The 20068-nt window shown below is 44.4% G+C and overlaps 1 pseudogene; it reads right to left on the bottom strand.

Moving 5' to 3' along the window:
* Positions 1-1504: 1504 nt before the first annotated feature.
* On the bottom strand, positions 1505-3163 carry LOC144826207 (PRELI domain containing protein 3B pseudogene; annotated as a pseudogene).
* Positions 3164-20068: the final 16905 nt, after the last annotated feature.

The raw sequence follows: 20068 nt of genomic DNA, 5'->3' as shown, positions 1-20068 counted from the left end.
GATAGACTAACGAGTAGTAAATACTTCAACATCTTCAATTCAGCTAGAAAGTCATGTTGATGGCCTGGATGAAATCTCTGGGCAATGTGCACTAAGGAGAAAACTACCGCCTAAGGATCCTTCATGGAAATCAAAGAGCCAAAAATGTAGGGTAAATACTTCATTTAACTGGTAGTCCTGGACACTGTGGAAGGGACTTCTCTACTAGAAATGTATACAACCGTATTTCATATTATACAAGGTTCTGCGCCTATTCTGAACATCAGTCGGGACAGGTTTAATTTTGCACTGCCTAGTTGCGCTTTTGTAATATCACCAATGACATGACTTAAGCACACTTGGAGTGGTTAACTTGGAATTTTTAACATGCCTTTTCTTATTCTTAAGGGATGGCAGTCATCACTCAAATTAGTTTTGCAGCATGGATTCTTGCCACATAAATTGTATACCTCACCATTGAATCAGAAAAGGTACGAGACAAACTACTGGATTTATATTTTATGGTTACAACGGTTTCTGCAAATTTTATCTGATCAGTCACTTCCGTTGGTACTATACAAACCAACTGAACTGACTCGTCCAGAGAAATGCATGGGTCACGAATGGCTGCACACAAGTATCAAGCAGAAAATTCAACACATCAAATGTGATCTAATAGATCCACCCACATCCCACGATCAGAGAGATGCAGATGCTAGGATGAGAATAATGTTATCACTGCAATTATTTTTCTTGTTGAACATCACATATACTGTGATTAGTAAAAAGAGAGATTATGTGAACAAGAGCCAAGTTGGCGCCGTTTGACTTTAGTTTACAAATGAAAAATTGTTGTCTGTCCCTCGTCCTCAAAAACTATGCTGCAACAGGCGGCACAAGTCAGTTAAATGTCCTCTAAAAAATATTTAACAATTTTTGTTTGATATAGACCATAACCAGAGACTGGGCATTGGAGCAAACCACTGCATAACACCTGTTGGACTGCATCTCCGCAATCTCTGTACGAGAGCCATAAGCCAGCTAAATGACCTTCTTAGCAGTAAGGCCTCCACTTGGAGGTCACGGAACACTGGCTTGACACTTAGAAGTAGGTAGGTGCAGGAGGTATGTTTGAGAGGGCACAAGCCCATAGGGCACGTTTACCAACAGGTCGACAAACTGCTGACCTCCAGTTCCATAAGCCATACATTTATGATTAGAAGGAGATTGTTAAGTATAAGGGAATAGATTTACCATACATCAATGGGTAATCTGCTTGACTGTCTAGCTGCAAAGTTGCTGTGCATGAAACCACCAGACTGATACATATTGATGGCTTAATTCACCTATGTAGACCCTGGTCTAGAATTGGCAACCCCAAGGAAAAGGTGTTACATTTGAAGACAATTTGATCGGAAGATAAAGTACGTTAAGGCACCACAATCAAAACCATTTCTATTCAGATAAATGCTTGGCAAAACTGTGCATGTTTACCTTAAAAATAATAAAAATTAAGACTAGAATGTTAGCAGTCAATAAAAAAATAGTTTTATACAAATAAATACCACTTACAGTACGTATTTCATTTCAAGGGAGCAGTATACAAACTAACCCAGACTAGGTGCATGCATGTTTTTCTCTGAGGCAAAGGTTCCTGCACAATGGATAGCTCAAAACATGTAATCAAGTGAAGAAGCGAACCGAATTTCAAGTTTTGATGCGAGTCTAAGTGCTTGTAAATTTTTTCCAATGAGGGGCTGGACGTCAAGGCGAGCCATGTGCCCGAATATGCAGTGCAGGCAACATCTCGCTAACCTGATTCGGCGTCTGTGGTTACATCTTCAAAGAGTAACCAATTTGCTGAGAATAGCAACACTGCCCAGCAATGACGACAACGATGGTGGAGCAAAACAAGCCACTGCCCAGTTACATTATGCCATACAAATTCACTTGGAGACCAAACGCCAGTCAGTTTGTGGTCGCGTATGCATATAAGAAATCAAATCAACAAAACAAGACCCAGAAAGATGTACGCTAGGTTACAATGCACTGCTCTCCCTTTAGAGGATTCAAGTAACAAACCTTTCTTTCAACCAATGCAGATAAAAAATAAACTAACAAACGGTTTTAAATGGAGATTATTGAAATGAGTGGCTGGTCCCAAAACAACCATGATAGGTTAATAATGAATAAATGGCACTGTATACTCATAACTGGTCACAACCACAACTGTAGTCTTGAAAGCAGCCTTTATTTACCCTTGCATGTACTAGGGTTTGTCTTGGTGAAAGGGCTTTCTATCATATCCGTGGTCATCTGCACATAGTGCAATGAACTTGTTGTGCTCTGCAAAGTCTGTACTCCAGTTGACCCCGCAAAACGGTCAAGCTCCGGCAGGTTCTCCAAGTGTTCCATACGACAGCAGCTTCTCTCCATACGTCCATTATTAAAAACTTCTTTATATTAGATATGTGTCTTTAAATAACAAAATATAAATAAATAGCTTTATGGCATGGAAGGAAGCTGCAATGGTTTACTCCTGGATCCTACACCTTGCTACTTCTTGCAGGTCCTCGTCATCATTCATCCACAAATGCTGCTGCTACTATGGAAGCCCGCATGCTTCCCCGTGCCGATGCTTTCAGGTCTTCAATTTCAGAATTCAATTTACTGATCACCAATTCCATTTCATCACGACCTTTATGAGCATTAAAAGATATTGTGTTAGCCATTAACACTTCGAGATAACTGCTGAGACTGACCCCCTTCACAGAGATGATTGCTTCTTGGTTAGCACCGTCTTTCCCGGATCTTGTGGCTTGTATATCAACCTCTCATCTACAGACACCAAATTTGTAAATGTGATATTAGAGGACTTGAGTTCCATAGTTTTTGCAAAAGGATCAACAACTGAATACTCCTGGATGTAGGTCTTTGTTCTTGTGGCACCAATTAGCGATTTGACCACAGAGGGCATGCCCCATTCCGTACTCAGCAGCCCCGCGCTGTGCAGCTTTCCTGTGGTGTCTACCTTCCTTTCTAGCACATCAACTCCAACCACACTGGTGTTCATAGGGTTGGGGTATTTCTGCATAGCGGCTGTTGTGACAGTCTCCTATGGGTGGTCAAAGACGTGCTCAGAGGCCCAGATCTTCATGACTGGACGGGGGGATGAACGTGCCGCCGCTGCCTCGCTCTGCAGGCTGGGTCGTCACGAGCCGAAAGACTGGTGCGCCCTAACATGCAGCTTTCTGATGTCGCCACCCGCTCAAAGTATTGAGCAATGACACTGAGTCTGTCTTCCCCATCTGCTCTGCTCTCCATTTCCATCCACAGCTTATAATAATGATGTCAATCAGACAACAAAAGGGCTGTATGGTTTTATATCCATCTTTGAGACCGTTCACCTGTGGTTTACACTTTGGCTGGTTCTGTGCACACTATATTGGTCCCACCTACCTTTGTTGATATATAACCAGAAGCCTGAGAAAAGAACATGACTCCTGAGACTAATTCAAAACTTTCCTATCTTTCACAGTAGGTACATGTTTCGTTGCAAGCTGTTACCTCTCCATCACCCGAGAAAGCCCCGCAAGAGATTATCACTAATTTAGATACATTTTCAAATCTGATCGAGACTGTGAACTCTAAGTTGCTATTGCTTGCAAAAAATATTTTGGGGCCAATACGAGAGCTGAAGCATTTTAAAGAAAACATGTTACACCCCACTCACGGGATGCTTAGACAAAATGGAAAATAAGATGACCCAGCTGATGGAGAGAATTGAGATGGCCGAACTCTGTGTCTCTGAATGCGAGGATAAACTATCCAGAATTACAGATCAAACTATACAGCTTGAGTGAGAGGTATCTCAGTTATGGAATAAGCATGAGGAAATGTGTTTGAAAGCGGTTTATTATATTGCGCGACTGTGCGACCTTACAGTGTAATAAAGTAAACTCACAAATCTGTCTTGGTTCCAGTCAGGCTCATTTGTAAAACCTTAGCGCAACCCTGGGTAGCTGTGGCTGCGAGCAGGAAGGCGGTAATAAAGAATTAGGTACAAAGCATTTAGAAGTACAAAAACAGTTGAACAAGAAAGAAATATGACACAAAGGAAATCCAACACCAGTTAATAAAAATGGGTCTTATTTTTATGAATTTTCAGACACCAAAACGAACAAAATCTACCAGAGGGTTCCATCGATATAAATTATTCAGTGTATGGTAAATCACTGCTTTTCACTCGAATCACAAACAAGCAATGGTAACTACCTCAGTTAGGAGTTACTTTCAAAACGTATGAAAACATTTATAAAGTTGTGTTCAGTTACTCAGGCCCACTTTGGGTGACCAGCTCCAGCAAGGAGCGAGTCACAGAGGTCAGTAAGGCTTAGTAGAACAGTTACATTACAGTCGAAGCAGTCTCCAGTCCAGGTCGATGTTCCATGGACAAACCGCCATAGACTTCAATTGAGTGGTCCAGATGTAAGAGATGCAGAATAAGGAAGGGTGCTGATCCAGTGACGGTGGTCCTCCTGGAGCCAGTCCTTGGTCATGGTGAGGCGACTTTGACCAAAGGGCTTGATGGCCAGCCAAAAAATAACTGCCACTGGTCTACTGGTCTCCATTTACGCCACACCAGCGGTTTCCTTTAACTGAGGTTAGTGTCAGTCTTGGGGAAACAAACTGCACTCCGACGACTCACCCGGGTCCAGCAGACTCGGTGAAACTTTTGAGTGTTGAGACTTTTATCTCTTAAGCTCCTCTTCGATGGTCAGCGGTGGTCAAGCAATTGTGGCTACCAACTCGCCATGGCAAGCTTCTTCAGCTTTTGTGGCCCCGTAGCTGTAACAGGAAGGCAGCCAACTGACCCTTGGAGTCAATCCTCCTCTCAGGGGCTCGTGATGACTTATCAAGCAAGGCACCACAAGAACAGTCCTCTTTTTGCTAGGCCAAGAGCAGCAGGTGAAGTCCAGTCTTTGGTGCAGTCTTTTTTTGCTAGATCCGGGTAACATCAGGGCAGTCCTTCTTTTGGTCCTATTTCTGGTGCAGACATGATCTGAGGTCTGGAAGCCATATTTATACATAGAAATTGCCTTCTGGGGATGCCAATGGGCTTCTAGGTTCCTTCTCGCCTGATGATGACTTCCTGCAAAGTGTGGCATCTAGCTATCCCAGAATGCAATATTTTTCCAACTTCCAAGATGACAGTATGCCTCTCTTGGTGTGTGGGGATTGGTTGCCCACCCTAAAGGTATGGATACCTGAGGGTATATGCAGGCTGGAAAACTGGTATGGCAATGGTTACCCCAGCTCCTATGCCAACCTGTCTACCAGAACAAAAGTGCAGACCCCCTCTTATGTGTCAACCAGTTGCCCTTCAAAGAAGACTACCACTCTGAAGCTCAGCTTTTGGCCTTATACCCTGTTTGGCCTTCCTGCCAGGAAGAGGTAACACCTCTTCCAACAGCAGTCCCTTTTGTGTTCTATCCTGACAGTCGTTTACACCTCCCCTCAGGAGACAGAAGTCTTTCTTTGGTCCGCAACCATAAACTTTGGGCAACAGAGTGGCAACTTATTAAAGTTGTCTTTTACTTAAAAGTTACATTAAATTTGACTCGGGTATCTATTCAGCAGGTTGAAAATGCCTTCTTAAAATTCCTTTTGGCGGTCCCTGGCTGCATTTCCACTTATAACTGCCATACTGAATTGGGTATTCCGTATATTTCTGATATTATTAAAGCCCAACCTGTTCTCTTGTGGCACAGGATTTGGACTTCCCCTAAAACTGGTTTAATTGTGATATTATTAGCGACAGCATGAAGCTGGACCAGGCTACAGAGATCCCTTCGTTAAAATACCTAAACGAGTTTATGTACGATCATCTCGGTAACCCTGAGTACTAAATCTCTCCAGGTTCCATAAATTCTGTCCCCAGTAAAGAGTTTAAAGGAATCTGTATGACACACCTGGAGGCAAATAGATTCACTCTTGAAGCAATTAAACTGTTGGCACAATCGCACCCACTGACACTAACCACTTACACTATACAGCCATATATAAAGTACACTTTAAGTGGTTATGACAGATTTGTACAGACCCGTTTCAGATTTGGGATTTTCCATCGCTTGATTAGCTTCCCAAATAATTGGTTGAATACGCTATGCAGCTGCCCATGCGACAAACAGTCCCAGGTATTGACAATTCAAGTGGTTTTATTTTGCAAATTTTATAAAATGCAAAGAAGGAGATGGATCCTACCAATTTTACGATTAGGGGGATGGTTACAATGTAGACCAGCGTTTTTAACTCTGCAATTTTTAGAAAATGAATGTTTTACAAATGCAATTGCCTCCTTTTAAAAATTACCATGAAACGTAGAAAAATATTTCGGTCTAAAATTGAGTTAATGTAACTGATATTTTGTGATGAACTTAAACCCTGAGATATTGGATAATTTGTCGCTATTGAAATGAATTGTATTTTTAAAAATATGTGAGATGATGGGTTTTAAACGTTATTGACCGCTTTTATGATTTTTCATACAAAAAATCGAGTAAAGCTTGTTTTAGTCCTATTGAGAAGTTAGCACAGCTGAGTTGTCAGTGTGGAACCCTGTAACCACTGATGGGGTTACAAGCCTTTCTACAACAAAACCAATTTGGAGTTTTTACTACAAGAACATGTAAAAACCCATGTTCTACTTTTTAATATAGTGACCCTGCCTCCATAGGCCTGCCTTTGGGGTGACTTACATATATATTAAAAAAAAGGTCTGGACTTTGTCATTTTAAATGGCAAAGTCGAGTTAGAAATTTGAAACCCCTCTCCCAGCCAGCAAAGGCAGTCTGGGAGTCATGCTTTATTGTGGCACGTTCGTGTAGCCCAATATTAGCTGCAGTTCACAAGGGATACTTTAACTTACATGCTCTGGGTACTCTCAGTACCATATACTCGAGGTGTATAAGTTAACCCATGCCAATTGTGGGTGAGCCAGTCAGACATGCATGTTTCAAAGGTCAGAACACCAGCACTGAGGCCTCTTTGGTATGTCTCAGTGCACTCTCAGAGTCGAAAACCAGCAGCATCAGTCCAAAGCTTTCGGAGTAATCATGCAAAAGAGGCATTTTCTTGCACTTTGGAAAATAATTCAAGACTTCCTGAACTCCAAAATAGAGGCGTCCCCAGAATATATGCAGGACTTGACAATAATGGGAGAACACAGAGTCCCCTTGCAGATTTCCCCAATTCCAAGTTTTCTGATCAATTTTTCCGATTGCAAGGTTAAATAACTTATCCATACGAAGGCTATTTGTGAGAGGGCTTATGGTGTGCAAAAGGAATACTTAGATATGACACGCAGATGGGGAGAATTCAAAAATATGATATACAATTTCTAGATGTGCATGCAGAGGCATCTCTTGTTCACTCAGCCAAATTAAAAGTGGTAGTTTGACTTGTTTCCTGGAGTTGAAAAAGCACAGACCTTTTTGAATAATATTCGCCAAGCGAATACATAATGATTTACTTAGTATCTGATAAAGGAACTTATAGATAATCGAGATAGGCATGGAAAAATGACACAGAGTCAGGGTTTAAGGGCTTTACAAAGGAATGCTGTGTGCAAACTGGTTGGCGGGAGACCTGTAAGAGCACACAGAGTAAGAGATATGGATGGTAAGTGTAAAAAAACAGGGGGTCATCGGATGGTAATTTATCAGTGTTCATATACAAATTGGTTTAGGGACAATAGAAGTATGGCAGTATACATTTTAATAACTTGGATCAGTTTATGTTTACTCTCATGCTGCTTTGTGCCAAGCAAATTAATTAAAAGATGAATGGTGATGGATTTTTTGCAAGGGATGGATGGATTTTTTTCCCCTTTTTAGGTCGAGCGACCTATCTCAATGCGCATGCGCATTGAGCGGGAGCGAGATATATAGGGGCTTATCGAGAGTTTACCTAACTGGCGATTCCACTGGCGATTTGATGCTGTGCCTGTGCGCTTTTAAGTCAATGCGCAAGCGCATTGACCTAAAATGCGCGTGCACATCATCAAATCGCCAGTCAATCACCAGCAGTACTCCTCCCACACCTTTGAAGTGAAGCTTAGCTTCACTTCAAAGGCCCCTGCTGCTTCACACCCTCATGCTGCTCTCCCCGCTCCGCCCCTCCCCTGCCCGCCGTGTCGCATTTCTCATCCCCAAGATATCGGAGCGCTTTACATGAGCGCCAGTTGCATTATGGAGGGACACATTCATGTGTTTTTTAGGCACGGGTAGAATAAGTGGTTTGCCCAGAATCACACTGATGTTGAGCCTCTAGCCAGACTCTAACCTGGATCCGCAGCTTCAAAGACGGCCGATCTGGCCATTAAGCCACACCCTCTTGAGGCATAGCCGGGCCACTCCTAGTAGTTGAGCACCGTATATTCAGCCCTTTATTTTTGCACGCCAGTGACCTTTTTACTCTAGCTGCATGGGTTCGAATCCCACCTCAGCCACTTATTATCTTTTTTTGTTGTTGCAGTTTTTATACTGCTTGAACTCGACCCCAAGATATCGGAGCGCTTTTCATGAGCGCCAGTTGCATTATGGAAAGAAACATTCATGTGTTTTTTAGGCACGGGTAGATTAAGTGGTTTGCCCAGAATCACACTGATGTTGAGCCTCTAGCCAGACTCGAACCTGGATCCGCAGCTTCAAAGTCGGCCGATCTGGCCGTTAAGCCACACCCTCTTGAGGCATAGCCGGGCCACTCCTAGTAGTTGAGCACCGTATATTCAGCCCTTGTATTTTTGCACGCCAGTGACCTTTTTACTCTAGCTGCATGGGTTCGAATCCCACCTCAGCCACTTATTATCTTTTTTTGTTGTTGCAGTTTTTATACTGCTTGAACTCGACCCCAAGATATCGGAGCGCTTTACATGAGCGCCAGTTGCATTATGGAGGGACACATTCATGTGTTTTTTAGGCACGGGTAGAATAAGTGGTTTGCCCAGAATAACACTGATGTTGAGCCTCTAGCCAGACTCGAACCTGGATCCGCAGCTTCAAAGTCAGCCGATCTGGCTGTTAAGCCACACCCTCTTGAGGCATAGCCGGGCCACTCCTAGTAGTCGAGGACCGTATATTCAGCCCTTGTATTTTTGCACGCCAGTGACCTTTTTACTCTAGCTGCATGGGTTCGAATCCCACCTCAGCCACTTATTATCTTTTTTTGTTTTTGCAGTTTTTATACTGCTTGAACTCGACCCCAAGATATCGGAGCGCTTTTCATGAGCGCCAGTTGCATTATGGAAAGACACATTCATGTGTTTTTTAGGCACGGGTAGATTAAGTGGTTTGCCCAGAATCACACTGATGTTGAGCCTCTAGCCAGACTCGAACCTGGATCCGCAGCTTCAAAGTCGGCCGATCTGGCCGTTAAGCCACACCCTCTTGAGGCATAGCCGGGCCACTCCTAGTAGTTGAGCACCGTATATTCAGCCCTTGTATTTTTGCACGCCAGTGACCTTTTTACTCTAGCTGCATGGGTTCGAATCCCACCTCAGCCACTTATTATCTTTTTTTGTTTTTGCAGTTTTTATACTGCTTGAACTCGACCCCAAGATATCGGAGCGCTTTACATGAGCGCCAGTTGCATTATGGAGGGACACATTCATGTGTTTTTTAGGCACGGGTAGAATAAGTGGTTTGCCCAGAATAACACTGATGTTGAGCCTCTAGCCAGACTCGAACCTGGATCCGCAGCTTCAAAGTCAGCCGATCTGGCTGTTAAGCCACACCCTCTTGAGGCATAGCCGGGCCACTCCTAGTAGTCGAGGACCGTATATTCAGCCCTTGTATTTTTGCACGCCAGTGACCTTTTTACTCTAGCTGCATGGGTTCGAATCCCACCTCAGCCACTTATTATCTTTTTTTGTTTTTGCAGTTTTTATACTGCTTGAACTCGACCCCAAGATATCGGAGCGCTTTTCATGAGCGCCAGTTGCATTATGGAAAGACACATTCATGTGTTTTTTAGGCACGGGTAGATTAAGTGGTTTGCCCAGAATCACACTGATGTTGAGCCTCTAGCCAGACTCGAACCTGGATCCGCAGCTTCAAAGTCGGCCGATCTGGCCGTTAAGCCACACCCTCTTGAGGCATAGCCGGGCCACTCCTAGTAGTTGAGCACCGTATATTCAGCCCTTGTATTTTTGCACGCCAGTGACCTTTTTACTCTAGCTGCATGGGTTCGAATCCCACCTCAGCCACTTATTATCTTTTTTTGTTTTTGCAGTTTTTATACTGCTTGAACTCGACCCCAAGATATCGGAGCGCTTTACATGAGCGCCAGTTGCATTATGGAAAGACACATTCATGTGTTTTTTAGGCACGGGTAGAGTATTTTGTGGTCGCCTTTACATAGTGCATTACACAGTGAGTTACAGCCCTCAGTTCACGACAGGCGACACTGTTTCAAGCTGTTTTCAAGCTTTCAAGCTTTATTACAAATCACAAAAAAGATGTTAATATTTCACTTCTGTTCTTGGATATTTGTCACAATAAAAAACACTGAATATAATCTTCACAAAAGTTTTTTACAAAAGTTTAAGTTATTGCCATTACAAATTAAATAAATTATTTAACAATTAATTTAACAAAAAAAATAAAAGCCATTGTTATTTGTAATATTAATACATCTAAGTCACGTAAATTACAAATGCTATAGGTGTCACATTTGCGAAAGTTATAACTATTGGCATTGTAAATGACAGAGCTATTAATTTAGCTATTTTAACAAACACATAAATAAATAAAAAATTAATTTATAAGACCAATAGCTCAAACTTTCCTAATGCGAGACCTATTGCATTTTCAATGCTTGTTTGTGAAAGTTGACTACTTTGTTATGATGATGCAGTTACACTCTATACATGCACTTTGATTTAAAAACATTTTTTTAAAATTAATTTTGTATTAGAAAGCTAACAACAAACATGTAGCTGCAATACCCATTTGATACAGTTATTATAAGTCTCTTTGATGGAACAGACATTAGGTGACATTGCATCTTTGTGGGCTACATATGCGTTGCTGCTGTACACAGCTGTTTTATATTCTGCTGTATGTGAGGCTACATGCAATATTAAAAAATACATGAAAAAAGCAAACGCAAAACAGAATCATAAAGGGGTGTGGTGGAAGGGGGGAGGGGAGGACTATTTCAGGGGGCGCAGAGTCCTATGAGATGGTGAGTGTAAAGTCCTATGAGATGGTGAGTGTAAAGTAGCAGTGGGAGATCCTCGGGTACCTACAGCCGAGGGATGTCCATTGTGAGGGCTGTGTTACACATCAGTGCCTGTTTAACTTCTAGAAGCAGGAGAAGGGGTGGTGGGTGATGTCAGGGAGCTCATCACCACTTCAGTGGTGGCACGGGGGGGAGAATGTCGCATGGGAGTTGGGTTGTAGGGAGAGAAGGTTGTCCCGAGTGGCTACCAGATGTTCTTTGGGCGTGAGTGTGGAGTATATCTTGCTCTGTGTGTCGCAGTATGTCATACTACGGATCCACTTCCCAGTGTATTGCAGTTTCTCTCTTAGCCAACAACATGGTGCTTGCATAGCACTGTAAATCTGCGATAGCAAACCTGTACGTCGGCGACATTGCCCAGCAAGGCAAGCATGGGGGATGGCTCGATGGTTGTGGATATCATGAGGAATATCGTCTGGAATATTACAGTCCAGCATGCGATGATCCAGGGGCAGACACAGGTCATGTGTGCCAAAATCGGCATATAAATGCACTTATCTAAGCATTTTAATTGGCATTTGGTATTATACAAGTACTGCAAATGGCCTCAAAGCTTTTTTACCATCGCTTTTGATTACCAGAATAACTTAAATATTTTGTCATTCAGTGTTAATGGTTTGTATGAGTATGTGGATTATTAGTTGAATTGGATGATAGTTCTCTCCAAGTAATAATGACACTGTTCTTTTCTTGGCCTTGCTAGGTCTCAATGATGTAAACCCGAGCTTTATCCTGGCAAGCAGTAGAACAGAGCAAACCGGCTTAACTTAGGATAAATGTGTAAAGCATTTAGATGTATCAAAACAGATAAAAAGTAGAAAACAAACACAATAAAAATTCGACTCCAGTTTATAAAGATAGAGGAAATTTTAATGAGCAAATTGACACCAATATGACACAAATCATTTGTAGGGAACTGAAGAATTTTTTTTTCAAAGGTTTAGGTGTTTCTAGTACCAAAAAGCGGTACCAAAAAGCGCAAACAGCAGGTATCTGGTCAAGCTAGGCGCAACTAGAGTCAAATTTCGGGGGGGGCTAAGAAAAAATTTCGGCGGGGCTGAATCTTTAGGCACTCGGCAGAGTCGAGCTGCAGGGGCTCTTAGAAGGGGTGAAACAACAACAAAGCCCCATTAACATGCACAAGGTCTTTTAAAGACTTGTGAAGTGCTCGGGTGCGGCTGTGAGCAGGCCCCGGGAAGTGTCTCATCCCGGGCTACCACACACGACGGGGGGCTGAAGCCCTTTGAGGCCAATGGGTGTTGCCCGCCTGCCTGGGCCCATGCCATAGTGCAGTGGTTCCCAAACTTTTCCAACCTACGGCTCCCTTTACCTATTGACTGTTGGCTGCGGCTCCCCATTATGGTACCTTTTGTGGCGGGTGGTGAATGTAAGCCCATTCTCTGGAGTACTTTCATGTTTTTCCCTAAAAATAATTGGGATAAAGCTGAAGGTATTCTAAAACATAGATGTAATCATATCCTGGCCACTGCAGAGCCCCATGCTGTATCAACAACTGATTGGACTAATTGGAGAGAAATAGTGTTCTCAGAGAAGTGAACTGTAAATGCACGTCAGTGTCCATGCCTGAAACACATTGGCGTGTGCACTGCAGACTGTTTGACACACTGTGAGCTTCATCAGACAAAACCCCAACAAGGTTTATTCACCTCAAATCAGAGCATGCCATGTTTCTTAGCCATTTACAAATTCTGAAAAAGACAGCAGGTGAGGAATTCACAAATGAATTACCAACACGTTGTGAGAAACAAAATATGCCATAGCTGCGGAACTAAATAGTCACTTTTGCAAACAAATATATATTGGATGATACTATTAATAGTGATCACTGTTCTCTGTTGTTTATTCCAATTTCCTTTTCAATATAATGTGTAAAACGTGGACAATGGAATAAAAGAATTAAAACGAACATGATCTAGACACATTCAAGCACAATCAAGGTTTGGAGTAAGTCTGCAGCAATTTTTGGCAAACAGAAAAGGCAAACAAAAAACATTTGATTGAGAACTGGCAATGCACGTGGTTTTCCTGCAATTTCAATATTATCTCATTTGATTTGATGATCACAGGTGATTCTGTTTGCTAGGCTCCTGGGTTCTCTATTCAGGAAAGAGAATAAGAAAGGCACAATAGGGAGCTAAAGCGAAGGCGTGATAACAAATTGTTTACTTACAATAATATGTCAGACTGTAAAGGCATATACCTGAAACTTATTTTCTAAAGTGAATAAGCAGATTTTTTCACCTAAAAATAAATAAATCCTAAAGCAGCCTTGGAATTTGGACACATGGATGTTAACCCTGGTTTCTATCAGGTCAAAAATCATGCAATTGTCGACAAACTTCTGTGTTTGTATGCTCCCTAAATTGTAAATATTTGTGATAAAAAAGCAGTGTAAAAACAAATATTATATTGTGTTGTTCGCTACTGCCCCGTTAACCCAAAAGGCTACTACTGGCATTTGCACTTGTGACCTGCAGGTCTGTTGCTCGCATATGATTACAGCAGACTCTCAACCCTCTGAATGATCTTACTGAGACTGGAGCATGTTTTATGTATACTGTAAGTCGCACTGTTTCATATCCCTTGCTCCCCACCCTCACCCCCACCCCCACCTTTTTCCAAATAAGTGTATAAATAACACATGTCCCTCCTTGCAAAGAGATACTTTCTCTTACCGCGTATCTCTGGCTAAGGCCTCAGCAGCAGCTTCAAAAGACCCCAGGAGAGTCTGGGCTGAGCTATACTGCAATTCCGGGCAAAACCCCTCTGGATTAGGACAGATAAAAGGAGACAAACAGCACCGGACAGCATGAAAGCAAAGACATTGAAACATCCTCGCCTCCCTCCTGATCTGATAGTAGACGCCTTGAAAGTAAGGTTACACTGCCCTCTCATTGGCCAGGGCAACCACTGCAGGCCTGACCACACGGAGCAGTGTTCAATTTAGATGCACGTAAGTGAAAAACATACTATTTATTTGTGATTCCCAAACTGTGCGAGAATCTGTCCGTGGCGCCCTTGTCTAGTTTTCATGGCGCACCAGGGCGCCGGGGCGCACAGATTGGGAACCACAGCCATAGTGTCACAAGACTTATGTCTCTCCATCTCAGGCAGACAACTTGGACATCTGCCTGAATGCATGTCTCACCAGTGGCAGACTCCCTCGGCACAGATCTACCCTGGTTCTTGGACATCTGTCTCTCAGATGTTAGACTCATTGAGCCCCTATCTCACTAGTGTGACAAATTCCTTTGGCCTAGGTCTACCCTAGTTCTTGGACATCGGTCTTTCAGACGTCAGACCCCTTGTACCTCTATCTTACTAGTGTGACAGACTCCCTTGACCCAGGCCTATCATGATGCCTCAGCAATACCACAGAAGCCATCCTGTAGAACTCGTCATGCATGAACATCAGCAATGTCCCAATGAGGTCTGCATCAGATATGTTTAAAATAATAACTTGAGACATTTCTAGTTATACAGACAATTAAGTACTTACACAATCACTGACACATTATTTATTTTTAAAACATATCTGAAGTACGGGTCATTGGAAGATGGTTAATGATAATATAATGAAATCGCGGGCATCTGTCTGTCAGGTGTCAGAAGCATTGAAACAGTGTCTCACTAATGTCAGTCTCCCTGGCCCCAGTCTCTTGGACATTTGTCTCCGAGGCCACAGACCCCCGAACCCATGCCCCACTAGTCTCAGGTCCTCTGCCCTGCCTCTACCAGGCCACATTTAATGGGTCCCCGGGCTCAGGTTTCTGCAGTGTAAGACCCCTCACCTCCCCATCGCTCTTCAATGTCAGCCACATGGACCCCTGCCTCTCATTTCTTTTTCTGCTACTGACTTTCATCCCTCGGCCACTGGAGCGCCGTGGGTGAGATGGCGAGCCGGCTGTGAGGAGGTGCCCGGAGGATGCCCGAGGGATCAGGTGAGGGCCGCGCTCGTCGCTGTTGTGTTTGTCTGTAGCTGCTGCTGCATCCATCGGTGTCCGCGGCATGGACCACCCCCGCCACCACCGGTCTGTCAGTGTGGTTCCCGACAAATCACAGTACGCTCTCCGCTATTCTCAATTGCCTCAGCCCCCCCTCTCTCCAAGTGCATCAGCACTCCACCAAACGGTGTCTCTGCCCCCCTCTCCAAGTGCATCAGCACCCCACCAAACAGTGTCTCTGCCCCCCTTTCCAAGTGCATCAGCGCCCCCCACCAAATGGTGTCTTGCCCCCCCCTCCCCCAAGTGCCCCAAACCCCTCACCAACCTGTATCTCTCTCCTCCCTCTCTCAAAGTGGCCAAGCCCCTTACCCCTTAGAGTTGAACTCTCAGGACTATGTGCCTTTAATCTCCCATTGTCTTATGTCTCTCCCCTTTGCATGCTCTCTATCTCTCGAGTCCTTTGTGCCCGCATTCTCCCTGTCGATAACACTCTCGGGTACTCTGCTCCTTCATTCTCCCTGTGCCTCTGTCTCTCATTCTCTCGAGTTCCACTTCCCGGTGTCTCTCTATCACAGCGTTCCCTGTGTCACTCTTTCGGGTTCTCTGTCTCTCACTCTCTAGGAAGCCTCATTTACATTTAAATGGTCTTTAACAGACCTGTGAAGACTTCGGGTGCGGCTGCAATTAGACGCCGCCAGCCGCGAAGGAAGCTGTGTCAGCCCGGGCTGACACACACGACGGGGGGGGGCTGAAGCCCCGTGAGCCCAATGGGTGTTGCGCCTGCGTCAGATCAATGTCAAGAGTTAAGGCTGACTGCGATGTAGCGAGGGTCGGATACAGGGACAGTGAAAGGTTACCTTCCGACTTAGTAATTTTATTTCTTTTGTGAAAATCCTTGTTGGCAGGTCACAGTGCTAGCTGAATAGAAAGAGATATTCGATGACAACGGCCAGCCGTGGTGCACAACCTCTGTGGGAGCCACGTCATCGGGAAGTTCAAGTCTCTTGATGTCGAAGACAGAAAAACTTAGAGTGGGTGGTGTTAGGTTGCTGTTAAGCATTGGTCCCAGTGAAGTCCTCTATGCGTGGATGTATAAACATTTCTGGAAGTCAGAAGTCTGAGCGGCAGTTCGACCTGTGGTTCTTTTTATGAAAAGTTAGGAAAACATTTCTAAGTGTCCAGTTGTGCAATTTTAGAGTTATAAACAGTACGCTGCTAACACCAGTCAAGGGTCTAAGACCTTTTGGAACAACTGGAGGGCCCGTGGGGGTTCGGCTCCATCACCCAGCAGCCGTCAGCAGGGTCCAAGGCAAATTCAGTTGGAACTAATCAGCTGGGCTCAAAAGAGATCTTGTCTTCCTGAAGCTTTTGTGATCCTAAAGCTGAACAGGAGGCTAGCCAACTCTCTTCTGTCTAGCGTACCAGCGGGGAAGAGGTCCAGCCCTTGGGTTTTCTGTCCATGGGTTCATCAGCAGGTGCAGCTTTCGCCTGTTTTCCATATGTCCAGAAGTGTTCTGAAGAGAGTACCACTTTTATACCCAGTGGAAGCCTGTGGGTGGGGGAATCTCCTGGTCACTCCCTAACCAATGGGGTAAACGTTCTGAGGGGTGTCCCTACCCACTTTTGCAACACTTCCTGTGTGTTTTACTGTAAAATATCCCCCAGTGGCCCTCTCTACCTAAAACCTAAGACATGCCTTTTCTTCGTCACAGTAGTTGTGGCACAATAGGTGCTACAGTCCACTAATGACATTTAACTTACAGGCCCTTGATACGCAAAGTACCATATACTTGGAACTTATAGGTAAGTTAAATATGCCAATCATGGATTAGTCAATTCTTCATCTTTTTAGGGGTCAGACACGTACACTGGGCACTAGAAAGCAGCGTACACACGAATAAAATCTATCAAAAAGTGTGTGTGGGGAGGGTGACACGCAAAATGGCCATTTTCTTACAATACCACAATAAAATTAGTGTTCTTCACTTTAAAAGAGGCAGCCATAACTTTAATTTCTTAATTTGCTAACCGTACCGCACAGAACGTCCTCAGATCTCTCATTCTTGATAATAGTGGAGGGTGATCCTGAATCAGCAATGACTTGAAGTTCCATAGCAAGAACACATATGATGGTTAACCTCATCCTTACCATTCATATTATTTTTATGTCTGGTCCCTAGAGCCATGTTATTAAGTACCTTAAGTAGGCTCACCCATGATCCACAAGTGTACCTGAATTGCTTAATTGTTTAATTGTACAACCATGAGTTGATATCTGCTCCAAAATTTACAAGTATGTGCTGAACCATAAGAAATGTGTCAAACATTAATGTTTCCTTTTGTCTACAAGTATAAAATTGATATCTGTCCACGGTAACACTGAACACTTTTTTAGACTGACCAATTCTTCTTCAAAATAGTTCCAGTCGCCATGTCCTTCTGCTTGGTTGCTTTGCAGAATGTCCTAAAAATTCCGCTGCGGCAACCAGAAACCACCCAAGGTAGAGACACATGAGACCCACGGGGGACGCGCGCAGTGTCTAAACACAGCCGCGAATCACCATTGACTTCTATGGCGAAAGTTAAAGTTAAAGTTTAAGGACACTTAGGAGTGGAAAACGGTAAAACCCTTTCAGTACTGGACACTTCGAGAGTCAAGACCCACGGGAGCACCGAAGTACTCGTGTTACCTCATCCTGGGAAACCGGGTGCATAGGTGTCTTTTCGTGTCGGGTTTCGTCGTCGATTCCAATGGAGAGCTGCAAAGAAGTGCTGCAGGAGTCCAGGAGAAGAGTGACCGGATGGATCCAAGGGTGAATTGGCGATTTGAAGAACCTGAAAGCAGAGGGGACAGAGTCTGGGTCACTAGCCAGTGACCAGGATGGCGACAGGAAGATGCCAGTCGATGTTGGGTGCTTTAAGGTGAAGTAGGTCTTCAGCCACGAGCTCCAGGAGGCGTCAACGACAACCAGGAGCTGGATACGAGCTGTCCCACGTCGGATGTCGAGTGCTACAGCGTCGGTATCCGGATTGGACCCAACAAGTCTTGGCAACAGCAACCCACGCAAGATGACAAGATTGGCTTTGGTGCAGACCAGCAAGGTTTGAGGTACTCACCCTTTGGAGGGGAGTCAGGGCACGTCTAGAGCAACCAGGGAATCCCTAGAAACAAAGTAGATTCCTTTGTGGGGACCCAATAGCCAACGGACTAGGGATCGCGAAGGCGCCTCGAGTAGAAATGTTGAAAGCGGGCCCACGGAACACTCGTGGAGTGTAGGCCCACAATCTTCGATGCAAAAGGTGCTCAGGGCTTGGACTACAAGTAGCCCAATGCACAACTTCAGGAAAGCTCGGGAAGTCGATGCACTAGCAAATGTGCAGGATGTCCAGGAATTCCGGTCCCACGTCTCTCGTGATAGCTACAGGTCTCAGCTTTACTGGGGACTCGTGTCAGCCTCAGAGATGTCTGGAAGTCCATGTCCTGTGTCGCAGATTCTTCGGGATCCGGTGGGAGCCTTGAAAATGCAGACTGGCAAGATGCTTCTTTGGTGCCTGTTTGAACAGGGAGTCCCTCCTTGACCCCAAGGGAGATTTCATCCGTCTTCCAGTCAATATGGAATTCTGTCCAAGATCTATGTTTCAGAGTTTCGTCCAGGGTAATCTAAATTCCTAGTGACTGGGTTCCTATACTTATACGAAGTTTAGGGGTTGGACTAACTCTAGGGTCCCACCTATGGGAGGACCTGGGGAGGGGGTGGTTACACCCCTTCCCCTTTGTCCAGTTTCACGCCAGAGCTGGGGCCGAGTGCCCCAGCAACCGGTTTGAACTGGGAAATGCATGGGACACCTTTTGTGCCCCAGGCTGAATGCAACCCACCCTGCCCCACTACACTAAATCCTGTCTGGGGAGGTGCTGGCACCACCCTGGACAGGAAACCTATTGTCCAGGCCTCCCCTGCCGGAGTTTTATCCAGCAGCAGGACGTCAGACTCGTGTCCATGGCAGCATCATCCATTTTGTGATACTGAGGCTCTTTTAAACATTTACCGGATAAGTGTGTACATGTCTTCTCCTTCTAGAAGGGTGGAATGCTACCCCTGCCGCCAGAACTGGCGGGGGGAAAAGGGGGAATGGGGTAGTATTCCAAAGTGTTTGACACCAAACACGACATGTTTTGATAAAACCATTCCAAAGTTAGCATTAACCGCGAGGATTATAATGCACTTAAGAGTATATGGTATGGCTATATCATAGAACAGCTATAAGGAAGAGATTTAGAAAGCTGCAGGGGGGCTCAGCTCATGCTAGGGCACCCTCTCACACAAAACCAAGCACTCTGCCTTCAGGATTGTCAAGGCCTGCCATGGGAGTGACTTATAGTTTAATATGTGTCTATATATAGGTAGATATAGCTATATTATATCTATATCTAAGTAAAGGGTGCCTATACCACCTTACTCAGGCTACAAGTGCAGACCTGTGGTGCCATTTTGGAAGGCTTCCCAGGGGTGGCATAATACATGCTTCAGCCCCTGGTCGGCCTCTGGGGTACCTATGCCCTTGGTACCTAAGATACCATATACTAGGGACTCACAGGGGTAACCCAGTAACTAATCTCGAGTGTATCTAATGTACATGCAATCAATTTAGAGAGGGAAACAGATAGGCTGGGACCCCGGATAGCAGGATACCAGCCACACTAAGCCAAAAACCATCAAAACACCAGGCAAAAAGTGGGGGTAACCATGCAGTAAGATTCCGCCTTCCTACAAGGCTTAAAACATGTTCCTCTATCACATGCAAAGTTCTGCAGTTATCTGTCT

Source organism: Lissotriton helveticus, chromosome 3_2 (assembly GCF_964261635.1).
Source record: "Lissotriton helveticus chromosome 3_2, aLisHel1.1, whole genome shotgun sequence".
NCBI lineage: Eukaryota > Metazoa > Chordata > Amphibia > Caudata > Salamandridae > Lissotriton > Lissotriton helveticus.
Note: the sequence above shows the minus strand (reverse complement) of the source record. Positions and strands in the feature narration are given on the sequence as shown.